The sequence below is a fragment of the Bombina bombina genome, chromosome 11 (genome assembly GCF_027579735.1).
Source record: "Bombina bombina isolate aBomBom1 chromosome 11, aBomBom1.pri, whole genome shotgun sequence".
NCBI classification, from domain to species: Eukaryota; Metazoa; Chordata; class Amphibia; order Anura; family Bombinatoridae; genus Bombina; species Bombina bombina.
This window is the reverse complement of record NC_069509.1, coordinates 176,583,024-176,592,314: the sequence shown is the minus strand read 5'-3', so window position 1 is coordinate 176,592,314 and position 9,291 is coordinate 176,583,024. Positions and strand designations below refer to the sequence as shown.

Sequence of the window (9,291 nt, the reverse complement as noted above, 5' to 3'; positions counted from 1 at the left end):
AAAAGGGTTGAAACCAGGTGACTAAACTTTCTTGTTATCTAGTTATTAAAAGGGACGGTAAACAGTACACAGTGTGTAATGAAACAACTTTGCAATATATTTTCATTATTTATTGTGCCCCCTTTATATGTAATTTAGCTCTGAAAATTGAGCAATTTCTAATTCCGATTACTTGAAATGTACCTTGTTGACTTCTAAGGGTAACTCTGCTACATATATGTCCCTAATTGGCTTTATCAGATAACTTCAAAAAATGACTTTATAACAAGGTAAAGCATTGTTAACTGTGGACTAAAGTCCAGATTGGCTCCTCCAAATAAGGCAAATGGTGGGCGGAGTTTGGCTAGTGACAAATAATTGCATTAAAAAAGGATAAAAAAAATGTAAAACGTCAATATTTGGCTGATATGTTATTTTATAGCAACACAACAGAAATGTCTTGTAATTATAATGTGTTTACTGTCCCTTTAAATATAGCAAGCAGGACATGATTTTCCCTACACTTCACTCTAACAAGACCGATCAGGCTCTGCTCATATAAACAGCACATGTAGAATAATAACAAGTTACTAGAAACAAAAAATAGTTGTGATATAAAATATAAAAATTTTCACAAAACCAATACAGAAAATCAGTTACATACATCACTGTAAATATAATTATTGTGCACGTCACTGACTCGCAACTGTTTTGAAGAATTAACGCTATATAATATTATGAGAATTAGAGAAATCACAACCCTTGTTCTACATTCTGCATTAATACCTAACCTTTAGGCAGCCAGAGAGCAGGCGTTGGGCTTGATTTATCAAGCGAGGGCGGACAGGGGCGTACATATGCACCCCTGTCCCCCCCAGCTCGCCTCTGGCAGGCAGCAATTTGCTGCCGGAATTTACCATTGCATGCAAGCTCTATTTTGCGCTCACGTATAACCCCGCCCCCTGCCCGTGCACAGCCAATCACGCACGGGCAGGAGCTGTCAATCTCCCTGATTAGACGAGACAGGGGAGATTTAAATTCTCCACTTAACCCCTTAAGGACCAACAACGTACAGGGTACGTCGTACAAAAACCGGTCGTTAACAACCAACGTAAGTGTTTTCAAGTAGTGGAAGTGATCCTGATTGCTTCCAGACGTTTTAATGTTATTGCAGTGATGCCTCAATATTGAGGCATCCTGCAATAAAAATTTTTAGCCACTCTGTGGCCCTCTCTGCATTGGCCATCGATGGTCACGATTGTTGGTGGGTGGGAGCCGTTGCATGGAGGTGGGTGGCCGGCCATCGATGGTGGTTGTGCAACAGAGGGGGGCAGGATCACGTTCGGGGCACCGCAAGCGCGTGCACGGGGGCGGTTGGGAATGCTACACTATGGCACAATTGTTGTACGATAAAGTGGGAGAGAGGAGGGAATTTTTATCTAAGGGTTCTGGGAGGGGGTTGGTTATTGAGGGGGGAAGCTACACTACAGAAAAATATGTAAAAATAGAAAAAATACAACATTTTATGGCAAATTAGGTACTGGCAGACAGCTGCCAGTACCCAAGATGGCGCACAATAAGAGGAGGAGAGTTAGAGAGCTGTTTGGGGGGGTATCCTACACAGCAGAATATGTTATTTTTTTTAAAAGAAAAAAAAAATATTTTATTTTAGTACTGGCAAACTTTCTGCCAGTACTTAAGATGGTGGGGACAATTGTGAGGTGGGGGAGGGAAGAGAGCTGTTTGGGAGGGATAAGGGGTGGGATGTGTCAGGTGGGAGGCTGATCTCTACACTAAAGCTAAAATTAACCCTGCAAGCTACCTAATTAACCCCTTCACAGCTGGGCATAATACAAGAGTGGTGCGCAGCGGCATTTAGTGGCCTAATTATCAAAAAGCAACGCCAAAGCCTTATATGTCTGCTAGTTCTGAACAAAGGGGAGCCCAGAGAAGCTTTTACAACCATGTGTGCCATAATTGCACAAACTGTTTGTAAATAATTTCAATGAGAAACCTAAAGTTTTAAAAATATTTACCGTTTTTTTTTTATTTGATCGCATTTGGCGGTGAAATGGTGGAATGAAATATACCAAAATGGGCCTAGATCAATACTTTGGATTGTCTACTACACTAAAGCTAAAATTAACCCTACAAGCTCCCTAATTAACCCCTTCCCTGCTGGGCATAATACACGTGTGGTGCGCAGCGGCATTTAGCGGCCTTCTAATTACCAAAAAGCAACACCAAAACCATCTAAGTCTGCTATTTCCGAACAAAGGGGATCCCAGAGAAGCATTTACAACCATTTGTGCCATAATTGCACAAGCTGTTTGTAAATAATTTCAGTGAAAAACCTAAAGTTTGTGAAACATTTTGGCGGTGAAATGGTGGCATGAAATATACCAAAATGGGCCTAGATCAATACTTTGGGATGTCTTCTAAAAAAAAATTATATACATGTCAAGGGATATTCAGGGATTACTGACAGATATCAGTGTTCCAAAAAAGGTTTGGAAATAGCAAAGTGCTACTTGTACTTATTGCCCTATAACTTGCAAAAAAAGCAAAGAACATGTAAACATTGGGTATTTCTAAACGCAGGACATAATTTAGAAACTATATAGGATGGTTGTTCAGATTTTGGGGGTCAAAGTTAGAAAAAGTGTGTTTTTTTCCATTTTTTCATCATATTTTATATTTCTTTTTATGGTAAATTATAAGATATGATGAAAATAATGGTATCTTTAAAAAGTCCATTAAATGGCAAGAAAAACGGTATATAATATGTGTGGGAACAGTAAATGAGTAAGAGGAAAATTACAGCTAAACACAAACACCGCAGAAATGTAAAAACAGGCCTGGTCCCAAACGGTCAGAAAATGGAAAAGTGCTCTGGTCCTTAAGGGGTTAAGAGGTGGAGAAGAGGATAGGGAAGCAGCAATCTGATGATCACTGCTTTATAAATACGGAGAAGAAGAAGGGCTTGATAAATCGATCCCAATGTATTACCACTCTTGCTGCCAGTGACGGGAACAAAGATAATGACACAGGAAACTGCTATTTATTTGTTTTACAATAAGAATGCTTTAGAAGTGTTCCTGCTCTCTTGGTTATGTTACATTTATTTCATATTGTCCTTTCTATGAATATATGCACAAAGGGAGTATTGCTATGCCCCTAAAACCTGCAGCTAACAATTGTTTGACTCCAGCAGCTAGCAAAAATATCTAACTCCAAAATGTATAAGAAAATATTCAAAACCTCACAACTATTTACTAGAAACACTTAACTCCCTACCTAGATTTACTCTTCAACAAAGGATATCAAAGGAGAAAAGTAAAGTTTAAATATAGAAGTAAACTGGAAAGTTATTTAAAATGTAACGCTCTACCTGAATCATGAACGTTAAAGGGATATGAAACCCAAATTTTTTCTTTCATGATTCAGATAGAGCCGCAATTTTAAGCAACTTTCTATTCTACTCCTATTATCAATTTTTCTTGGTTCTCTTTGTATCTTTATTTGAAAAAGTAGGAATGTAAGCTCAGTCCTGCACCTGGGTAGCGCTTGCTGATTGGTTGCAAAATGTAGCCACCAATCAGCAAGCACTACCCAGTGTGCTGAGCCAAAAATGGACTCTATACTGGAGTCTAGGCTATTGACAGGCAATGTAAACACAGCCAGCAAAACAAATTACACTCCCAGTGGGGTGTAGAAGAGACAACTAATAAAACGATAATTTTCCATTGTTCTCTCTAAATATTGGGCTTTGGTTTACAAACAGATAAAAAGGTACAGAAAGCGTTTGTGTGCACAAAGTGATAACATAATGAAATGATTTTTCCAGCAAGCTCAACCCATTTTAATAGGTTGTGGTTTCAAAGCACAAAACCAGCTACTTCATATTCCCAAATAAAGCTAAAAATGCAATTTATCATACATTTTATACTCAGCAGCTGGTATAAGAAGTCATGGTACAGTATACTGTCCCTTTAAGTATCAACTTGCAGAAAATCTTTCTATGACCTCTGACCTGGGCAAGGATTAGATGGCTTTTTCCTGCAAGCTGCTAAGGACACAGAACAGGAATTAATATATTGCTGCACTCATGCACTGTGTTTATATTTGCAAACTTTAGCCACATGCTGCACTTGTAGATTACTATATCTTGTATCACAGACAAAGTTCAAGGTGCAAATTCATAATATGTAAGTTTCTAATAGCCATAGAGACATATTTTACTGTTTTCATATTTCAATAACAAATATATTATGATAATAGTATGTTAACACGTCTAAAATAGTCATGTCTTCGTGTAAAGCAGTTTCTGTCTAAAATGAGTCAGTGAGAAACAATAATTGGTACAACTGGAATTTCATGTCAATATCCCCACCTAGGGTTAGGGCCAGGGATAGGCAAGGTGTCCGTGACTGGCCCTTGCAGTGTCCGCCGCCCATTTTGCGGTGGGGAGGGACTTGGGATGAGTAGAATCCTCCATGTTTCGCAGGGTCGGGGCAGCCCCCCGCGTGAGGAAGCCACTTACTAGCAGGAAAGTGACTCTGAGTGAGATGAGAGAGGGACGATTCAAGAAGCAAGCTGCCATTACACTGTTTCTTTATATGCAAAGGTAAAATTCCAGCCATAGAAATATATCCACTCCAAAGTTCTCTTAAAGGGACATTAAACACTAAATTGTATTCAGAGCAAAGATTAGTCTGGGAATAAGTTGAACAAGTATTTTTAAAAATTATATAAGTTTTTTTAAATATTGAAAAAATAAGGGTAAAGTTAATGTCCATAAAGCAGTGGGTGCCGCCATATTGTAACTTAGGTTACCTTTTCTGCTGAGGCCAATTAGGAATGGTTATAAATAGCTTACTAGTAACCAATGGCTGTGTGCAATATAGCTGTGTCTGTGTTTAACATGGTTCTGGGGCTGGTACTATATTTCTTGGGCATCTATATTGGCATTATTCATTACACAGGGTTCTGTGGTTGGCACTATGTATTTCTTGGGCATCTGTATTAGCAATACTCATTATATGGGGTTCTGGGGCTGGCACAAAATATTTCCTATGCATCTGTATTGGCATTATTATATGGGGTTCTAGGGCTGGCACTAAGTATTCCCTGGACATTTGTACCATATAATGAGAATTGCTAATACAGATGCCCAAGAAATACATAGTGCCAACCACAGAACCCTGTGTAATGAATAATGCCAATATAGATGCCCAAGAAATATAGTACCAGCCCCAGAACCCTCTATAATGGTTAATGCCATCTCCATATAATAAGCAACTCAGCCCCAAACTTGCAGATAATGAAGGACGCCAGTTCCATTACCCTGGTACTGAGTAGTGCTTCATAAATCAAAAGGTAATGGTTGCTGCCAGCCTGTCACTCCTAGGTAAAGATTAATGCCAGCCCCAAGACCCCTGTTGAAGAGTAATATCTACCTCAGAACCCCCCATAATGAGCAATGTCAGTCACAGCGTCATGCCCCAAGTCATAGTTCTAGCTTTCATTCACTTGCAGATAATGAGCCATGTCAGTCCCTTAGTCCAATATAATGAACAATGTCAGCATCTCACAAAGGTAATAAGAATTCTAGTCAGTCCCCCAAATAAAAAGTAGTGCCAGCTGCTCAGCCCCCTGTCGAATTCAGTGCATTCCAACACCCCCAGTTAAGGGGCACCAATACAGATGCATAGGAAATATATTGTGCCAGCCCCAGAACCCCATATAATGAGTATTGCTAATACAGATGCCCAATAAATACATAGTGCCAGCCACAGAACCATGTGTAATGAGTAATTCCAGAACAGATGTCCAGGAAAATACATATATAATATGGGGTTCTGAAGCTGGCACAATATATTTCCTACGCATCTGTATTGGCATTATTATATGGGGTTCTGGGGCTGGCACAATATATTCCCTATGCATCTGTATTGGCATTATTATATGAGGTTCTAGGGCTGGCACTATGTATTTCCTGGGTATCTGTATTGGCATAATCATTATAAGAGGTTCTGGGGCTGGTACTATGCATCTTATGTGTATCTGTATTGGCATAATCACTATATAGAGGTTCTGGATCTGGAACTATGCATCTCATTGGTATCTGTATTGGCATAATCACTATATAGAGGTTCTGGAACTGGCACTATGCATCTCATGGGTATCTGTATTGGCATAATCACTATATAGAGGTTCTGGAACTGGCACTATGCATCTCATGGGTATCTGTATTGGCATAATCACTATATAGAGGTTCCGGAACTGGCACTATGCATCTCATGGGTATCTGTATTGGCATAATCATTATATGAGGTTCTGGGACTGGCACTATGCATCTCATGGGTATCTGTATTGGCGTAATCATTATATGAGGTTCTGGGACTGGCACTATGCATCTCATGGGTATCTGTATTGGCTTAATCATTATATGAGGTTCTGAGACTGGCACTATGCATCTCATGGGTATCTGTATTGGCATAATCATTATATGAGGTTCTGGGACTGGCACTATGCATCTCATGGGTATCTGTATTGGCATAATCACTATATGAGGTTCTGGAACTGGCACTATGCATCTCATGGGTATCTGTATTGGCATAATCACTATATAGAGGTTCTGGAACTGGCACTATGCATCTCATGGGTATCTGTATTGGCATAATCATTATATGAGGTTCTGGAACTGGCACTATGCATTTCATGGGTATCTGTATTGGCATAATCATTATATGAGGTTCTGGAACTGGCACTATGCATCTCATGGGTATCTGTATTGGCATAATCACTATATGAGGTTCTGGAACTGGAACTATGCATCTCATGGGTATCTGTATTGGCATAATCACTATATAGAGGTTCTGGAACTGGCACTATGCATCTCATGGGTATCTGTATTGGCATAATCACTATATAGAGGTTCTGGAACTGGCACTATGCATCTCATGGGTATCTGTATTGGCATAATCATTATATGAGGTTCTGGAACTGGCACTATGCATCTCATGGGTATCTGTATTGGCATAATCATTATATGAGGTTCTGGGGCTGGCAATATGCATGTCATGGGTATCTGTAATGGCATAATCACTATATAGAGGTTCTGGAACTGGCACTATGCATGTCATGGGTATCTGTAATGGCATAATCACTATATGAGGTTCTGGGGCTGGCACTATGCATGTCATGGGTATCTGTAATGGCATAATCACTATATGAGGTTCTGGGGCTGGCACTATGCATGTCATGGGTATCTGTAATGGCATAATCACTATATGAGGTTCTGGGGCTGGCACTATGCATGTCATGGATATCTGTAATGGCATAATCACTATATGAGGTTCTGGGGCTGGCACTATGCATGTCATGGGTATCTGTATTGGCATAATCACTATATGAGGTTCTGGGGCTGGCACTATGCATGTCATGGGTATCTGTAATGGCATAATCACTATATGAGGTTCTGGGGCTGGCACTATGCATGTCATGGGTATCTGTATTGGCATAATCACTATATGAGGTTCTGGGACTGGCACTATGCATCTCATGGGTATCTGTATTGGCATAATCACTATATGAGGTTCTGGGGCTGGCACTATGCATGTCATGGGTATCTGTAATGGCATAATCACTATATGAGGTTCTGGGGCTGGCACTATGCATGTCATGGGTATCTGTATTGGCATAATCACTATATGAGGTTCTGGAACTGACACTATGTATTTCCTGGGTATCTGTAATTCATTGTATGGGGTTCTGGGGTTTTCAAGCACATTAGCTGTCAGTCTGAGGCTGCTACTGTTATTTAGCCTGTGGTTATCACTGCTAGTATTATCACCAGGGGTTAGACGTCATCACTACCAAAGGTTAGAGGTCACCATTACCTGAGGTCAGAGGGTACACAGCCTTCTTCCTCCTTCTTAACCCACACACCATTCGTTTTCCACAGGGAGCTGGATCCAGAGCCCATGGAGGGGGCTGAGCCAGGAGCCTGTGACAATGGGACAAATGTAACTAACCCAGGGACAGAGCCGGCTGCTGCTGGACAAATGTAACTAACACAGTAAAAAAAAAACGGCAGAAGATATAAAATGTATCTAACCCTGGGAGAGAAAAGCCGGCTGCTCCTGGGCAAACGTATCTAGCCCTGGAAGTGAAAATGGTAAAGAAGCCTGAGAGAAAAGCAGCTTACACAGGCACTAATGTTTCCTTTGCTGTGTATAACACATATAATAGCCCAGGGTATATGTTACTGTATATAACACATATAATAGCCCAGGGTATATGTTACTGTATATAACACATATAATAGCCCAGGGTATATGTTACTGTCTATATCACATATAATAGCCCAGGGTATATGTTACTGTCTATAACACATATAATAGCCCAGGGGATATGTTACTGTCTATAACACATATAATAGCCCAGGGTATATGTCACTGTCTATAACACATATAATAGCCCAGGGGATATGTTACTGTCTATAACACATATAATAGCCCAGGGTATATGTCACTGTATATAACACATATAATAGCCCAGGGGATATGTTACTGTCTATAACACATATAATAGCCCAGGGTATATGTCACTGTCTATAACACATATAATAGCCCAGGGTATATGTTACTGTCTATATCACATATAATAGCCCAGGGGATATGTTACTGTCTATAACACATGTAATAGCCCAGGGGATATGCCACTGTCTATATCACATATAATAGCCCAGGGTATATGTCACTGTCTATATATCACATATAATAGCCCAGGGTATATGTCACTGTCTATATCACATATAATAGCCCAGGGTATATGTCACTGTCTATATCACATATAATAGCCCAGGGTATATGTCACTGTCTATATCACATATAATAGCCCAGGGTATATGTCACTGTCTATATCACATATAATAGCCCAGGGTATATGTCACTGTCTATATCACATATAATAGCCCAGGGTATATGTCACTGTCTATATCACATATAATAGCCCAGGGTATATGTCACTGTCTATATATCACATATAATAGCCCAGGGTATATGTCACTGTCTATATATCACATATAATAGCCCAGGGTATATCTATATATCACATATAATAGCCCAGGGTATATGTCACTGTCTATATCACATATAATAGCCCAGGGTATATGTCACTGTCTATATATCACATATAATAGCCCAGGGTATATGTCACTGTCTATATCACATATAATAGCCCAGGGTATATGTCACTGTCTATAACACATATAATAGCCCAGAGTATATGTCACTGTGTATAACA

The 9,291-nt window shown here is 39.8% G+C and overlaps 1 protein-coding gene across 1 annotated transcript in view; it reads right to left on the bottom strand.

Annotated features, from left to right (window-relative positions):
- Positions 1 to 7,977, bottom strand: part of MRTFB (myocardin related transcription factor B) — a 530,378-nt gene extending 522,401 nt beyond the window's left edge. Inside the window, exon 1 of the mRNA XM_053694678.1 lies at positions 7,884 to 7,977. The gene's annotated coding sequence lies outside the window, so the exon portion shown is untranslated. The remainder of the gene's footprint in view (positions 1 to 7,883) is intronic.
- Between the last annotated feature and the right edge of the window lie 1,314 nt (positions 7,978 to 9,291).